Below are 18,156 nucleotides of genomic sequence, written 5' to 3'. Positions count from 1 at the left end.
CACTTTACGCCAAGGTCAGTTAACACCCTTGGGGCATTATTAACAGCTAGAGAAGAGCCCCCTCAGGAAGTCAACACTGAGAACAGGCAATCATGCAGAGGGAAGTTATATGTTTCCTTTTCCTAGCCCCATTCTGAAAAAGTATTTCTAAGCCTCCCCTGTGACATAGTTTGTATGTTTGTCTCCACTCACGTCTCTTTTTGTTAACTTTTAAGTTCAAGCGTACATGTGCAGGATTGTTAGATAGGTAAACTTGTGTCACGGGGGTTTGTTGTACAGATTATTCCATCACCCAGGTATTAAGCCTAGTACCCATTAGTTATTTTTCCTGATCCTCTCCTTCCTCCCACGCTCCACCCTCTGACAGTCCCCAGCGTGTGCTGTTCCCCACTATGTGTCCATGTGTTCTCATCGTGCAGCTCCTACTTATAACATGTGGTATTTAGCTTTCTGTTCCTGCATTAGTTTGCTAAGCATAATGGCCTCTGGCTCTTCCCATGTTCCTGCAAAGGACATGATCTCATTCTTTTTATGGCTGCATAGTATTCCATGGTGTATATGTACCACATTTTCTTTATCCAGTCTATCATTGATGGGCTTTTAGGTTTATTCCATATCTTTGCTATTGTGAATAGTGCTGCAATGAACATGCACGTGCATATGTCTTTATAATAGAACAATTTACATTCCATTGGGTATATACCGAGTAATGGGATTGCTGGGTTGAATGGCATTTCTGTCTTTAGGTCTTTGAGGAATCACCACACTGTCTTCCACAATGACTGAACTATTTACACTCCCACCAACAGTGTATAAGCATTCCTTTTTCTTCACAGACTCACCAGTATCTATTATTTTTTCACTTTAATAATAGCCATTCTGACTGGTGTGAGATGGTGATAGAGTTTGGCTGTGTCTCCACCCAAATCTCATCTCGAATTGTAGTTCTGATTGAATCATGGGCACAGTTTTCCCCATGCTGTTCATAGGATAGTGAGTGAGTTCTCAGGAGATCTGATGGTTTTATGTGGGGCTTTCCCTTTCACTCAGTTCTCATTCTTCTCTCTCCTACTGCCATATGAAGAGGGACGTGCTTGCTTCCCTTTCAGCCATCATTTTAAGTTTCCTGTGGCCTCCCCAGCCGTGCTGAACTGTGAGTCAAACTTCTTTCCTTTATAAATTACTCAGTCTTGGGTATGTCTTTATTAGCAGCATGAGAACAGACTAATACAGATGATATCTCATTGTGGTTTTGTTTTGCATTTCTCTAATGATCAGTGATGTTGAGCTTTCTTCATATGATTGTTGGCCACACATATGTCTTCTTTTGAAAAGTGTCTGTTCCTGTCCTTTGCCCACTTTTTAATGGGGTTGTTGTGTTCTTGTAAGATTGTTTAAGTTACTTATGGATGCTGGATATTAGACTTTTGTTGGATGCATAGTTTGCAAAAATCTTCTCCCATTCTGTAGGTTGTCTGTTTACTCTTTTGATAGTTTCTTTTGCTGTGCAGAAGCTCTTTAGTTTAATTAGATCCCATTTGTCAATTTTTGCTTTTGTTGCAATTGCTTTTGGTGTCTTCATCATGAAATCTTTACCTGTACCCGTGCCTATGTCCTGAATGGTATTGCCTAGGTTGTCTTTCAGGGTTTTTATACTTTTGGGATTTACAGTTAAGTGTTTAATCCATCTTGAGCTAATTTTCGTATATGGTATATGGAACGGGTCGAGTTTCAATCTTCTGCATATGGCTAGCCAGTTATCCTAGCATCATTTATTGAATTAGGAATCCTTTCCTCATTGCTTGTTTTTGTCAGGTTTGTCAAAGATCAGATAGCCTTAGGTGTGTGGTCTTATTTCTGGGTTCTCTATTCTGTTCCATTGGTCTATGGGTCTGTTTTTGTACCAGTACCATGCTGTTTTGGTTACTGTAGCCCTGTAGTACAGTTTTGATGTTGGGTAGTGTGATGCCTCCAGCTTTGTTCTTTTTGCTTAGGATTGCCTTGGCTATTCAGGTCCTTTTTGGTTCCATATGAATTTTAAAATAGTTTTTTCTAGTTCTGTGAAGATTCTCAATGGTACTTTAATAGGAATAGTATTGAATGTATAAATTGCTTTGGGCAGTATGACCATTTTAACAATATTGATTCTTCCTATACGTGAGCATAGAATGTTTTTCCATTTGTTTGTGTCATGTCTGATTTCTTTGAGCAGTGTTTTGTAGTTTCTTTGTAGAGATCTTTTACCTCCCCCATTAGCTGTATTCCTAGGTATTTTATACTTTTTTTTTTGTGGCAATTGTGAATGGAACTATATTCCTGATTTGGCTTGACTGTTGTTGGTATATAGGAATGCTAGTGATTTTTGCACATCGATTTTGTATCCTGAGACTTTGCTGAAGTTGATTATGAGCTTAAGAAGCTTTTGGGCTGAGACTATGGGGTTTTCTAGATATAGGATAATGTCGTCTGCAAACAGGGATAGTTTGACATCCTCTCTCCCTATTTGGATACAATTTATTTCTTTCTATTGGCTAATTTCCCTGGCCAGGACTTCCAATACTATGCTGAATAGGAGTGGTGAGAGAAGGCGTCCTTGTCTTGTACTGATTTTTAGAGGGAATGCTTCTAGCTTTTGCCCATTCAGTATGATATTGGTTGTGGGTTTGTCGTACATGGCTCTTATTATTTTGAGTATGTTCCTTCAATACCTAGTTTATTGAGAGTTTTTGACATGAAGGGGTGTTAAATTTTATCAAAAGACTTTTATGCATCTATTGAGATAATCATGTGGTTTTTGTCTTTAGTCCTGTTTATATGATGAATCACATTTATTGATTTGCATATGTTGAACCATCCTTGTATCCCAGGGATAAAGCCTACTTGATTGTAATGGATAAGCTTCATGATGTGCTGCTGAATTTGGTTTAGCAGTATTTTGTTAAGGATTTTTACATCAATGTTCATTGAGAATATTGGCCTGAAGTTTTCTTTTTTGTTGTTGCATCTCTGCCAGGTTTTGGTATCAGGATGATGCTGGCCTCATATAATGAACTAGCATGCAGTCTCTCCTACTCAATTTTTTTGGAATTGTTTCAGTAGGAATGGTACCAGCTCTTCTTTGTACATCTGGTAGAATTCAGCTGTGAATCCATCTGGTCCTGGGCTTTTTTTTTTTTTTTCTTTGTTGGTAAGCTGTTTATTATTACCTCAATTTCAGAGCTCATTACTGGTCTGTTCAGGGATTCAGTTTCTTCTGGTTCAGTCTCAAGAGGGTGTATTTGTCTAGGAATTCATCCATTTCTTCTAAATTTTCTAGTTTATGTGCATGGAAGTGTTCATATTATTCTCTGATGGCTGTTTGTATTTCAATGGGGTCAGTGGTAATATCCACCTTGTCATTTCTTATTGTGTTTATTTGAATCTTCTCTCTTTTCTTCTTTATTAGTCTAGCTAGCAGTCTATTTTATTAATTTTTTCAAAAAACCAGCTCCTGGACTTGTTGGTCTTGTGAATGGTTTTTCATGTCTCAATATCCTTCAGTTCAGCTCAGATTGTCATCTGCTAGCTTTGGGATTTGTTTGCTCTTGGTTCTGTAGTTTTTTCAGTTGTGATGTTAAGTTGTTAGCTTGAGATCTTTCTAACTTTTTCAATGTGGGCATTTAGTGCTATAAATTTCCCTCCTAACACTGTCTTAGCTGTGTCCCAGAGATTCTGGTATGTTGTACCTTTTTTCTCATTAGTTTCAAAGAACTTCGTGATTTCTGCCTTAATTTCATTATTTACTCCCAAAGTCATTCAGGAGCAGGTTATTCAATTTCCATGTAACTGTATGGTTTTGAGTGAATTTCTTAGTCTTGATTTCTAATTTGATTGCACTGTGGTCTGAGAAGTTGTTTGTTATGGTTTCAACTCTTTCGCATTTGCTGAAGAGTGTTTTACTTCGATTGTGTGATCAATTTTAGAGTATGTGCCATGTGGCAATGAGAAAAATATATAATCTGTTGTTTTGGGGTAGAGAGTTCTGTAGATATCAGGTCCATTTGATCCCGTGCTGAGTCTAGGTCCTGAACGTCTTGGTTAATTTTCTGTCTCGATGATCTAATAATGTCAGTGGGATGTTAAAGTCTCTCACTATTACTGTGTGGGAGTCTAAGTCTCTTTGAAGGTCTCTACAAACTTGCTTTATGAATCTGGGCACTCCTGTGTTGGGTGCATATATATTTAGGATACTTAGATCTTCTTGTTGAATTGAACCATTTACCATTACGTAATGCCCTTCTTCATTTTTTTTTTTTTTAATCTCTGTTGGTTTAAAGTCTGTTTTCTCAGAAACTAGGATTGCAATCCTTGCTTTTTTGTTTTCCATTTGCTTAGATTTTTCTCTATCCCTTTATTTTGAGCCTATATGTGTCACTGCATGTGAGACAGGTCTCTTGAAGACAGCATACTAATGGGTCTTGGTTCTTTAGTCAGCTTGCCACTCTGTGTCTTTTAATTGGGACATTTAGCCCATTAACATTTAAGCCTAGTATTGATATGTGTGGATTTGATCCTGTCATCATGTTAGCTGGTTATTTTGCAGACTTGTTTACGTGGTTGCTTTATAGTGTCACTGGTCTGTGTAATTCAGTGTGTTTTTATAATGGCTAGTAAGCCTTTCCTTTTCATATTTAGTGCTTCCTTCCGGAGCTCTTGTAAGGCAGGTCTAGTGGTAACAAATTCCCTCAGCATTTTCTTGTCTGAAAAGGATCTTATTCCTCCTTCGCTTATGAAGCTTAGTTTGGACAGATATGAAATTATGGGTTGGAATTTCTTTGCTTTGAGAATGTTGAATATTTGCCCACAATCTCTCCTGGCTTGTAGGGTTTCAGCTGAGAGGTTTGCTGTTAGTCTAATGGGCTTCCCTTTGTAGGTAATCTGACCTTTTTATCTAGCCGCCTTTAATATTTTTTCTTTCATTTTGACCTTGGAGAATCTGATGATTACGTGTCCTTGGGATGATCTTCTTGTAGATTATCTTACTGGGGTTCTCTGCATTTCCTGAATTTGAATGTTGGCCTCTCTAGCTAGATTGAGAAAGTTCTCATGAATGATATCCTGAAATATGTTTTCCAAGTTGGCTTCATTCTTTTCATCTCTTTCAGGGACACCAGTCAGTCACAGATTCCTGGAGGTTTTGTTCATTTCTTTTCATTGTTTTTTCTCTATTCTTGTCTGCCTGTCTTATTTTATAAAGCTAGTCTTCAAGCTCTGAAATTCTTTTCTCCACTTGGTCTATTCTGCTATTAATACTTGTGATTGCATTATGAAATTCTTGTACTATGTTTTTCAGCTCTCTCAGATTGGTTACATTCTCCTCTATACTGGCTATTTGGTCTGTCAACTCCTGCATTATTTTATCATGATTTTTAGCTTCCTTGCATTGGGTTTCAACGTACTCCTATAGCCGATGATCTTAATTCCTATCCGTATTCTGAATTCTGTCATTTCAGCTGTCTCAATCTCAGCCTGGTTCCAAACCCTTGCTGGAAAGGTGATGTGGTCATTTAGAAGAAAGAAGAAGGCACTCTGGCTTTTTGAGTTTTCAGCATTCTTGTGCTGATTCTTTCTCATTTTTTGTGGGCTTATCTACCTCCAACCCTTGAGGTTGCCGACCTTTGGATGGTTTTTAAATTTTCTTTTATCCTATTTGATGACCTTGAGGGTTTGTGGTATAAGGTGCATTCAGCCAACTGGCTTTGTTTCTGGGAGATTTTAGAGGTCAAGGCTCAACTCTCAACACCTGGATTGCATGTTCTAATGCTGGGGAACTTGTATTAGGCCCCAACTTTGTTCTCTGGCTCCTCAAGCTTGGAATCCACTGTTGGGGTGGGGATGAGATGAGCAGCTGCAGTAGAGTGCTAGTGGATGCAGGGGTGCCTGCCTCCCTGAAGACACTCACCACAGTATCAGAGGCAATGCAGCTGGGGTGGGGGGTAATGGGGCCCTGTTGGAGACTGTATGCATGGTTGCTCTTAATGTGGTGTTGGCTTGGGGTGTGGTGCTGGCCAGTGCAGGTCTAGGTGACTTCTTTGTGCCCTGCAAACAGGAGTGATCACTCAGGGTGTGGGAAGATCTGCTGTTCTCTGCACAGTGTTAGTGCAAGGGCAGGGCACTGGCAGGGGTGGGGCTTGCTGATTCTGTGCCCACCAAGGCTCCATCTGCAATGGGAGTTGGTGGTGGAGTGGAGGGGAGTGGACTGCTTTTCTACATGCTGGCATGGCAAGTAAAGCAAAACCTGCCCATGCAGACACATGCCAGCAAAGCAATGCAGGGAGCTGCTGTGGGGCTGGGGAAGCTGAAGTATGGGGAGGGAGCATGTGGGCTGCTGCATATGGCCAAAGGGGCTACCTCACTGGAGCATTCCACTGGTCAGGCATGGTCCACCAGTGCAGAAGTTATGGTGTGGGTCCCCAGAGCACCTGAGACTGCCCTGTAAGTAGGCATGGCCTGGCTGGGGTCCCAGGACAGGCCAGCAGACCAAGGGGTGCTCAGGTCAGACCTGCCCCATCTGATGTGCAAGACCACCTTTCAGAGATCAGGTCCAACTGTTCCCTAGGGCTAAGGTCTCTTACGGAAACAAGTTAAGCCTAAGGGAATGGCCATCCCTGGCCATGCTCTACTACAAATGCTCCCACACCAAACCCTCTGGGCTCCACATCAGCTGGCTTGCTGCCCCACAACTTCTCTAAGCAGCTCTTCCTGCCGCCTCAAGTGGCTGTGGTGGTCAAGGAGTCCCCTCCTTCTGGGGTTCCAGAGGTCCGTGGTGAGAGCAGATTGCTCCTTGCCAGTTTAAATCACCAATTCCCCTGGAGCTTTTGTGGTTCCAATATAAGCCCCAGTGTGTGGGAGCCCATGCAGGGTTCCCAGCTTTCTCTCCCTTCAGCCCAGCTTCTATATCCCAAATCTCATGTTGAATTGTAATCCCCAGTATTAGAGGTGGGGCTTGGTGGGAGTTGACTGGATGATGGGGGTGGGTTTCTCATGAAAGGTTTAGCACCATTCTCTTGGTGCTGTCCTTGTGATAGTGAGTGACTTCTCATGGGATCTGGTTGTTTAAAAGATATGTGGCACCCCACACCTGCTCTCTTGCTCCTGCTCTGACCATGTGATATGCCTGCTCCCCCTTTGCCTTCTGCCATGATTTTAAGCTTCCTGAGGCCTCCCCAGAGGCCGAGCAGATGCCAGCACCATGCTTCCTGTAAAGCCTGTGGAACTGTGAGCCAATAAAACCTCTTTTCTTTATAACTTACTCAGTCTCAGATGTTTCTTTATAGCAATGCAAGAATGCCTAATACACCCTGCATTTAAGTTTGGACCACATGATTAATTCTCATCAAGGAAATGAAGACAGAGTGATATACTCCATTTCTAGGCCTGTCCACTAAAATCTCCGAATAAATCATTGGCTTTGTCTTGTTTCCAGCTGTGTAGCTACCCTCATGATACAAAGAGCTCAGATTTCTAAATTACTATTGAGAAAGACAGACAAAAAGAAGGGATACCTAACCTGCATCATACTGTAACTGAGCAAGAAATAAAGTTTTATGTTACTAGGTGTATCTGTTAGCTTTTGTTAGGTTATGCTGTGGTAACAATCCCAAAACTCTCAATAGCCTATGACAACAAAAGTTTATTTATAGTTCATATTACATGTTAACTGCTGTTGACTGTGGCTATGCTTCTTATATTTTCTTTATTCCAGAATCCAAGCTGAAGGATCAGTCCCTATCTGGGGCCGTTTTTATGGCATAGAGATAAATGGACCAGCAACAGAGCTGCTATGCAAAGCTTTTAAGCTTCCACTAAGATACAGCATCTATTACATTTGCTCAAATTCCACTGGCCAAGCCCTAGTCAATGGGAAGGAAACTCTACTTTCCCCGTGTTATGGACTGAATCATGTCCCTCACAAATGCATAAATTGAAGCCCTAACCCCCAATGTGATTGTATTTGGAGATAAGGCCTTTAAAGGGGTAATTAATATTAAATGAAGACATAAGGGTGGGGCCCTAATCCAATAGGACTGGTGTCCTTATAAGAAGAGGAAGAGACACCAGGAATGCACATGTACACAGAAAAAGGCCATGTGAAGATATAGCAAGAAGGTGGCCACCTGAAAGTCAAGGAAAGAGGCCTTGGAAGAAATCGTACCTGCTGGCACCTTGATAATGGACTTCCAGCCTCCAGAACTGTGAGAAAATTAATTTCTGTTGTTTAAGCCATGCAGTCTGTGGTACTTTGTTACGACAGCCCAAGTTGACTAATACACCCCCCATAGAAAGGCACGGCAAGTTACAGGGCAGTGGATGTGGATGACAATCTCCTTATGTAATAGGACCTGATCTATAACTTTAAACAACTGGGGGCAATTAAACCATTTGCCACATTACAGCACCAAAATTGGGGAATGCTTGCTAAAGCAGTTGGCCAGCATTATCCTGACTTTTCAGATGCCTCAGATTGTCCAGCTAGACACATGCAGAAAGGTACTTTGGGGGATACTGAAGGTAAAACGTCTCTCTCTCTTCTCCATTTGTCTAGGGCTGCCTCTGCTCCTAGACTTCCTAGAATGAGCAGCAGCTGGGCCCAGAGGAAAGAGGCTGGTGGCATAGCTATAACACTTTGTCCTTGGAATCTGATCTCATCATCTACTAGCACTATGGCCTTGTGCAGATTTCATTAACTCTTTGAGTTTTAATTTATTTGTCAAATAAAAAAACTGCTATCTGCTTCCCAGGGTTGCTGTGAGAAGCAAATGAGAGAAAATTCTAACACCCAGTAGGTTTTCATTAAATGTTATTTTTCTTTCTTCTTAGAAACTGAAAAAGTTCCTCCTAAGGGGAAGTCAAAGCTTAGCATGTCTCAGTCTTATCACAAGAGATATTCCCCTTTGTTCCAAAAATCATTATTTTAAGTCGGCACATCTTACAGGACTAATGACCATACAGAAGATACTGTGATTAATCGTTTGGGAACTGGAGAAAGTAGAGATGGGAAAGGAAGGGCAGAGGCTGCAGGGATCAACCTGCAGGCAAGAAGAAATGTTCACTGCATTTATTTAATAGGGCCACTGTGCAGCTGACTGGAGTTTTCACATCATAACAATGCTGGCATTTAAATAAAGATGTTAGAATTAATCATCGATTGTGATTAAAGCCCACAGTTAGTGAAAAAAATGAAAAAATGCTGGGCTTTTTTTCCCCTGGTCCTAGCAATACAGAATCTCAACGGCCCAGAATAAAAATTCTCTATTTGTATTAGAAACACAATGGTGGGGGGAAGGAATCTTGGAAATTGTATCAGGAATTTAGATGGTGGGAGGGAAGAGAGTTTGATGTGTTTGCCTAATGTTTCATAAAAGGATGCCAGCTGTGTTGTTTTTAATTTGGGAATTACAGGGCTAAAAAGAGATTTACTCACTAATAAACATCCATTATCTGAATCTTCATTGCCATATTGTCCTGCAGTAATTCTTTGCTGAATCCAGAATAGTTTAATACTAATCCAGCAGATAGCATGCAGTGCTGTCACAGATACCGAACTCTTTACTGTGTATAAACTGACAATCTCTGAAGAGGGGCAAGGAGAAGGGAGAAATTTTGTAAAGATGCTGTATTCTATTTCAGCTTTAAAACCTTGAGAATTGAGTACAATGAGGCAGTTTTAATTTGTAGCCTTGAATTTGAAACATAAACTGGTTTTCATGGTGGAGCTCCTGATTTGGGGAGCCTTTTTCCCAAAAACCAACCTATCACCAGTGTCATATCTCCAAGTAGGCAGGAATTGTCATTGAACTCCTCCAATGATAACCACCAAAAGTGATTTCTTGGTGTCCCCTTGACTCCCTAGAAGTTCCCTGAAATGTTCCAGCCACACTAATCCTCCCTCCACAGCACTGATGATCCCCTGTGCACAGCCTCCCACTCGCACTCCCTATTGGCCCTGTCCTCCCAACCACCCAATCTTTAGGCTGTTTGATGGATTCTAATGGGATTACCAATGATTCATAACAGATATTATATAGTCCCTCTTATTTGTTCTTTAGATTTTGGCATATAACCAAACCCTTTGCCTAGAGCAGTGGTTCTCGACTGAGGGCAAGTTTGCATCTCAGGGGGTATTAGACAATGCTGAGAGACATTTTTGTTTGTTACAATGGGGAGATGGGAGGTACTACTGGTATTCAGTATATACAGGCTGGGGATGCCACTAAGTATCCTACCATGCACAGGACAATCTAAAATACCAACAATGCTGACACTGAGAAACCTTGAAGATGGCCTAGAAGATAATGGATAATAACAAGTCCACAGCAAGTAGCAGAAAAGTCTTCAATTAAAATGACTTTGTTAGAAAGGAACAGGAGACAGAGAAAAAAAGACAGGTCACTGGGAGAAAATTCACAGGACAGATGTCCACCATGTCTACATGGACGGGAGGAAACCCTCCAAGGTGTCTGGCATTGCCATCCCATTCTGGAAATGTCTTCCCTCCTTGGCTGCCATCTCAGTTTTAGCCTAGTTCCCCTCATGACTATCTCTGTGTTCATTTTTTCTAAACATTCACTGCTCCCACCCCTACTAGGAGGATTGGTGATCAACCCTTTTTAAAAAATTATCTCTGCATGCTCTGCTTAGATGGCTCACTTCCCCAACATGTCAATTTGCATGTCTGTGTGGCTAGGACATACAAATCTGTAACTTTAGTCACTCTATCTCCCATGCGACCCAAGTACACATTCATTCTAGCTGTGTCCCTTTCTTTTTTCGTTTTTGTTTTGAGATGGAGTTTTGCTCATTGCCCAGGCTGGAGTGCAATGGCATGATCTTGGCTCACTGCAACCTCTGCCTTCCGGTTTCAAGCGATTCTCCTACCTCAGCCTCTTGAGAAGCTGGGATTACAGGCATGTGCCACCACGCCCGGCTAATTTTGTATTTTTAGTAGAGAGGGGTTTCACCATGTTGGCCAGACTGGTCTTGAACTCCTGACCTCAGGTGATCCACCCGCCTTGGCCTCCCAAAGTGCTGGGATTACAGGCATGAGCCACCGTGCCTGGCCTGTGTCCCTTTCTATATCTCAGAGATATATCAAATGAATCAGTCAAAACCAAATTTATTCTCTCCCTTACAATCAGAACTAATTAATAACCCAATTTGCACAACTAAACTTAAACATTTTAAAAAACATTGGTATGTGCTTGCTCCAGTGTAAGCACTGGACACACACAATCCTTTTTCCATTGAAGTGATTTCAAGTGAAGTAAGAGAACACCTATTTAAAGGGCACATAAAGAGCAAGGATAGGAGGAAGTTTGTGGAGAATGGCAGTTCCATGTTTAGTCCAGAGCCTCAACAATATCAGGGCTCAGAATCAGCTTCTATGTTCTATTCACCTTTGCCTCATTGTGACAATAGGGCAGCCACACATCTGTTACATTTTCACAGAACAGTGTCTTTCTTTTGATGGCTATTAACTTTTTTCTTTTTCTTCTTTTTTTTTAGATTTACAGGGTACACGTGCAGGTTTGTTACATGGGTATATTGTGTAATCCCGGGGTTTGGGCTTCCACTGAACCCATCACCCAAGTAGTGAATATTGTACCCAACAGGTAGTTTTTCAGCCCTTGCCCTCCTCCTTCCCTTCCTCCCTCCTTGTGGAGTCTGCAACGTCTATCGTTTCCATCTTTATGTCCATGTGTACCCATTGTTTAGCTCTCACTTATAAACGAGAACTTGTGGTATTTTTGTTTCTGTGTTAATTCATTCACTTAGGATAATAGCCTCCAGCTGTATCCATGTTGCTGCAAAGAACATGATTTCACTCTTTTTATGGCTGTATAGTATTCCATGGTGTCTATGTGCCACATTTTCTTTCTCCAATCCACCACTGATGGGCACCTAGGTTGATTCCATGATTTTCACATTGTGAATAGAGCTGTGATGAACATACAAGCACAGGTATCTTTTTGATAGAATGATTTATTTTCCCTTGGGTTGATACTCAGCAGTGGAATTGCTGGGTCACACGGAAGTTCTATTTTTAGTTCTCTGATAAATCTCCATATTGTTTTCTATAGGGGTCTAATGTATTTTCATTCCCACTATCAGTGTGTAAGTACTCCCTTTTTTCTGCATCCTCATCAATATCTGTTATTTTTTGAATTTTTAAGAATAGCCATTCTGACTGATGTGAGATGTTATCTCATTGTGGTTTTAATTTTCATTTCTCTGATGATTAGTGATGCTGAGCATTTTTTCAAATGTTCATTGGCCACTTTTATGTCTTCTTTTGAAAAGTGTCGGTTCATGACCTTTGCCTACTTTTTTGCAGAACAGCGTCTTTGAGCAGGAAGAGGTAGGAAGTTTCCCAACTCTCTCCTTCAGTCCTGGAAGAAAGTCTTTGTACAGCCCCGGCCTCAGCCCCAGTATTTCCCCAGTTCACATTGGTCAGGATCGAATCATGTGCCCATGCCTTATCTGTGAGGGAGGCTAGGAACACAGGTATCTGGCATTTTAGTAGGAGGGGAGGGGAGCTCTGCTGACAAGAAAGAGGGTGTGGGAGGATCCACAAAAAGGCACATGACAGTGCAGACATGGTCTAGTCCCCTCCATGGTATAGACACTGCCCAGTCTCCTCCTTATGGAATCACAACCTACCACAGGGGGAACCAGATTAACGTAAGGTAGCACTGATGACTGGGGACCGCTGCCATCTAGAGCTGGAATGTGAGACACAAAGCAAGGCACTGTCAGCACTGTCTGAGGAGGTCTAGGAAGCCTTCATGGGAGGTGAGATACCCAACCCTTCTCCTGAAGTCTCCACGCAAATCTTTGAATCCCCTCTTTCTGCCTCCCCACATGTAATTCATGCTGAACACTTATCAACACTCCTCTCCCTTCCACCTCCACACTCTGTCAGCCTGAGTTCAAGATTTCATTATCCCCCTTTTTCCCTTTCTGACTGATTGCTGGACCCCCACTTAAATCCATCTTCCACAATATCACCATAGTTATCTTGGATATGGTCATGTCAGAAACCTTCACTGGCTCTGTATTTATAAAATAAAATCTAGCCTCTTCAGCGTGGCATGCAAGGAAATACAGTCTTTGTTCACCTGCCCTTCTAGCCTCACTTTCTTCCATCCATTCCTCTTTCCACAGACAAATTGGGTGATTTGTCATTGCCCAAATGTACCATGTAATTTCTTGCCCCCATGACCTTGCATAAGCTGTTCCACATGCCTGGAATACCCTCCCCCTCCCCATCTACTTCCCTTCTTCATTTTTTAAAATTCATCATTCTAAGCACAATTTAAATATCACCATTCCCACGAAGTTTCCTCAGTCTCTCTGGGTCAGAATTAATTTGCTGCCTCTGTTGGGTGTTCAAAATGTTCTGTGAAATGTCTACTGAGGAACAACCCCAATATCTACTGTACACTTCCTATGGGTCAGGTACTTTTACATGTATTTTATATGAATACATTCATTTAATCCTCATAGCAGCCCTCATGAGTATCATTCCCATTTTGCAGATGGGGGAAACTGAGGCATGGTGATCCTAAGAAACTCTTCTGAGTTCACACAGCTGGTTGGTGGTACAACTTACTTTCAAACCCAATCAGTCTGACTCCAGAGGTGAGTTCACTATCTCTACACCAGTGCTGTCCAATGGATTCTGTGATGATGGACATGTTCTATATCTGTGCTGTCCAATATGGTAGTCACTACAACATATGGCTATTGAAAACTTGTCATGTGACCAGTAGAACTAAGGAATTGGATTTCTAATTTTAATTAATTTTCACTTAAATAGCCACATGTAGCTAGTTGCTACCATATTGGACAGCACAGCTCTGTACCATATGCTCTCCATATGAGGGCAAGGACTTCTTTAGTCATCAGATGTCCCATGACTCAGTTTAGATGTTTGTTAGATTGAAATAGTCAAGCATATTTCCTTCTCTAACACAAATGTAGGGCAGCACTTCTACACCTTCAACTGAGGAATAAGACTATTTTGCTGAGTTTCCATTGTGCAGCATGTGCTAAGCAATCTCTATTATTAGAAAACTTGGTCAACCGCTTTCATTGAAAATGCTTCCCCCCAAAATCGTTTTATTACTCTTCCATACTAAAAGCTCACAAAGCAATCTTATGCAGCTTAGAGGAGAATCTGACCTCTGTGTTCAGAAATACAATTTCCGTTATTGACAATTCTTATTTATATTTGCAAGGTTAACATCCAATAGTATTTATAAGGTCAGCACAATGTGCCAAGGAATAAGAAATAAAAGTCAACTCCAGTAAAAATAAGCACACCCTGAAAGCTCTTTTTTTGCATTGCTAGAAAGCTCTTTTTTTCTTTTATCCCTAAAAAATATATATCCTATGGAGATTTATGCTTGCAAACTTTGGCAGATATCTGTATCAAGAAGTTACATTAATTTAAATTTCTGAACACAACTCAAATCTCAACATGAAAATGTCTAAGTGACAAAGGCAGCATATGTTGTGTCTACACCATGTTATTTAACATATACATGAAAAAAGTTTATTTTTCTCTCTATCCAGAACAGTACACAGAGAATAATAATATCCATAGAAATAATTTTTCCCATATGTTTAGCCACAGCTGCTACAGTTTAAAGAACACACAGGGTTGTTTGTTTGTTTCAAGTTTTGTTTTCTTTCTCTGGAGAAGAAGACAGGCTGGCAACAAAACGGCATGTTAACAGTTATAAAGAAATATCAAATAATTCAAGGGATTATAGCTTTAAAGCTCTACAATACAAGCCTACAACAGGACACCAGTTGGTTTTGCTTGGTTCAGGAGCTGCAAAGTGGTGGCCCTTGGATGTGTTTCATTCAGCCTCCCCAGTGTTTTTAAAAATGTGTGTTTGAATGCCTTCAGTTAGACTTGCATGCTCAAACTTTCCACAATTGCCATGGTCCCTTCTTGCTGCTCAGTACTCCTTTTTAGTTTACTTGCCTGGCATCCTGTAGGCATTTGAGTTTTCAGCCCCAGATGAGGTGGTATTCTGTTAGAGGAACTCAGAGCACTTAGACGTTTTCCCAAAAAAAAGAAAAAAAAGTCATATTTCTACCTAGTTATTATTCAAAGGACATCATAATTGAAGGACACTGTGCAATGCACTAGTCAGACGCAACATGCCATCAATTTGCCATGCTAGATGTATTAATCATTTATAAAAAAGACAAATTCACTTTCTGCATCTATGAACCTTCTATAAATCTGGAATTAATTTATCCAAGAGATATTATGGAATACAGAGGGAGTTTTAGACTGTTCTTCAAGTCCCATCTAGTTGAATTAAAATTCTAGGATGTATTGGAAACTCTCACTGTCTAATGTGGTTAAAATGACTACAATTACCAAATCTAAAAACGTGTCATTCTCTTTCCTCCATATCTGTTTTCTCCAGAGTTTGCTTGGAGTCCTACAGAAACAGGAAACTTGACCAGGCATGGAGCCTCTGCCTCTGCTCGCTCACTCAATTATCTTCACCCCTTGCCATTCTTCCCTAGTTTGATTTCATAGCTACAGGGAAATTCTTGAATTCTTCATCTTTATTCTACAGGAAGTACTGAAACAAAATCAGATTTTATCTGTAAACATTATGTTTTTCCTTATTTACCAAATGGAAAATGGCATTTAAAAATTCAATTCTAGAAAGAAAACATATATATTTGGAATTTTTCCTTGAAAACTAAACAGTGCTTCCAATGTCAACTAATTTTCTTCTATGATCCAGGTGTGTAGAAGAGATCTTGAAGTTAGAGTCCAATATCTTAAGTTTCCACAGAGGAGCAAAGACTATCAGTGATCATGCATTTACTCAGCAATGAAACTGAGACCAGAATCAGCTAGATCAGAGATTCATAATCCTCACTGTCCATCATAATGAGCATGACTCTGAGAGGGTGGGACTTTAGCCTTGACCCCCTTCCCCAGACAATCTGAGGTGAAGTGTCAAGCACCGGTATTTTGTAAACCTCTGAGATGATTCAATGTGCAGTTAGCATGGAGAACCTTAGGTACAGACCAGCACTCCTCCAAGTATTGTCCTCAGCCAGTCAGCCTCACAATCATGGGACATGCCGGGAAAATGGAAACTCCTGAATGTACTCACCAAAAAGCAATAGAATTAGGATCCCAAGAGTCAGGGGCCAGGAATGTGCATATTATCTGGCTCTCCCTGAAATGCATAGGCCCACTAAACACTGAATCACAGGCTAGACAAAGTAGACGGCTTCAAAGACAACTGGCTTTGGAGGCAGATATGGCTATGAATTTCAACTAGGTCACTTAGAAGCTGCAGGCCCCCTTTAAGAGGCAGTTTCAGGCTCCCTTTAGCCTTGGTTTCTTTATCTCTAAAATGGAGTAATGGTAATGACCTCAGAATCAAGTAAAGTAAAATGAAGTACTAAAACTGCAGTACCCAATCCCATGCGTGGGGCAGATTTGGTGACCCATAAATTCCCGGCCCCTTCACCATTTTTCTACTGTCTAGAAGCAGCTTCTTCTTCTTCTTTTTTTCTTTTTCTTTTTGTAATTCCATTCATTCTGCTATAAATATCAGAAAATAATCAACTTGTTCTCATGTCCTACAGTGTAATTGGACAACAGAGTAGCTTCCACATGTTTAAAAAAATACAAGTATTGATGGGGCTTTTAAAAGTTGTCTCTTTGACCAAATGGAAATCCACAGGCAAAGTTCAAAATCTTGTTTTGTTACCATGCACACACAGGACTTTTTTTCCTTCATAGGTTGAGATAAGTTCACTAGCTTATCAGGCCAGCAGACTCATCTCTCAAGTGATGTTTTTGTCCTTGGAGGAATTTGAGCCTTTATATTTCTTTTATGTGTTATTATCCCAACAAGCCATTTGCTCTCTAACTTAAAAAAGCAGTATTAAACTCAAACTGTCTGTTCATTGTGTCAGTCACTTAGATTGAAGACAGGGAGGAAAATACCTTTCCAGTAAATGTTCCCCTTTTTGATCTCTGAGAAAATGAGAATAAAATTTGTCTTGTGTTAAGCATGAGCTTCCATTTCCAAGGGTAATATTCCAAGCCTGAGCTACATATAACGATGTGAGACCAACCTGATTACACCAAAACTTTCAAACTGACAGGCAAAGAAAAAGAAAACAGGCTGGGAGTGGCTTACAGAAGCTTGCTTCCCTTCCAGCTGCCAACTTCAGTTGAAAAGACAAAGGGGCATGTTCTTCTTCGGTGGGGCTTCTGGATTGGAGAAGTCAGCACCTGCAGTTGAAGTAGCCTGTGAAAGACGCCTTCTCTCTATGTACTGCTAATCTCTTCCTGATAACCAGCCAGTCAATTAAACCCACAAACAGAGCCAGGATACCACCTCCTTGCTACCATCAAAGCACCCTGAGGGAAAGTGTATGGATCTTGCCTGCCCATCTTCCATTCTCTGTCCAAATCTGGCTGTGGCACCACTTTGGCTCACCTTGGTTATTTCCTGTGATGGCTGAAATATCTTCTGGCTCAACAGCAATCACTTGCAAAGCAATTGGACTGAAGTCTCCGACTTTCCCTCCTATCATTATCATTATAATCTCTCTCAATGTTCCAAAGGATGCTTTTCATGTGTCCACAAAAATGTCTGCCACGAGCAGTCATTCCCAAATGTCTACCTTTGTCTCTTTGCTTGCATTTGCTAACCTGGTCTCCATCCCCTGCCCACTCAGTCATCAGGAGGAGCCACCCTGCTGCCAGGACCTATCAAACTCCACCAAAATCATGCCAAAGAGGTTCTCCAAGTTGCCACCATGAAGTTGGAGTCCATTCAGAGGAAGGGAGAAGCGTTTTGCTGCAAAACAGTGTCACATTTTGGCAGCCAGCCCCATAAAGCTTCTTGAATGATTCTGTTAACCTTGCCCTCTATATTGTTTCCACTGCAGGAAGTTTAAAACCAGCTCAAGTGGGCATTCTAACCTCTTTCATCTTTCTTTCCACTGTCACCTTCCCTGAACAGAATGTCCTCTCACCTCTCTCAGTTACCAAACATATGTACAGAGACAAACAAAGTCAGTATTTGAATTGAGAGAGGGCAAAACAGGAGT

This window comes from Hylobates moloch, unplaced genomic scaffold (assembly GCF_009828535.3).
Source record: "Hylobates moloch isolate HMO894 unplaced genomic scaffold, HMol_V3 SCAFFOLD_7, whole genome shotgun sequence".
Classification (NCBI taxonomy): domain Eukaryota; kingdom Metazoa; phylum Chordata; class Mammalia; order Primates; family Hylobatidae; genus Hylobates; species Hylobates moloch.
The sequence above is the reverse complement of the archived record's forward strand: the minus strand, read 5'-3'. Positions refer to the sequence as shown.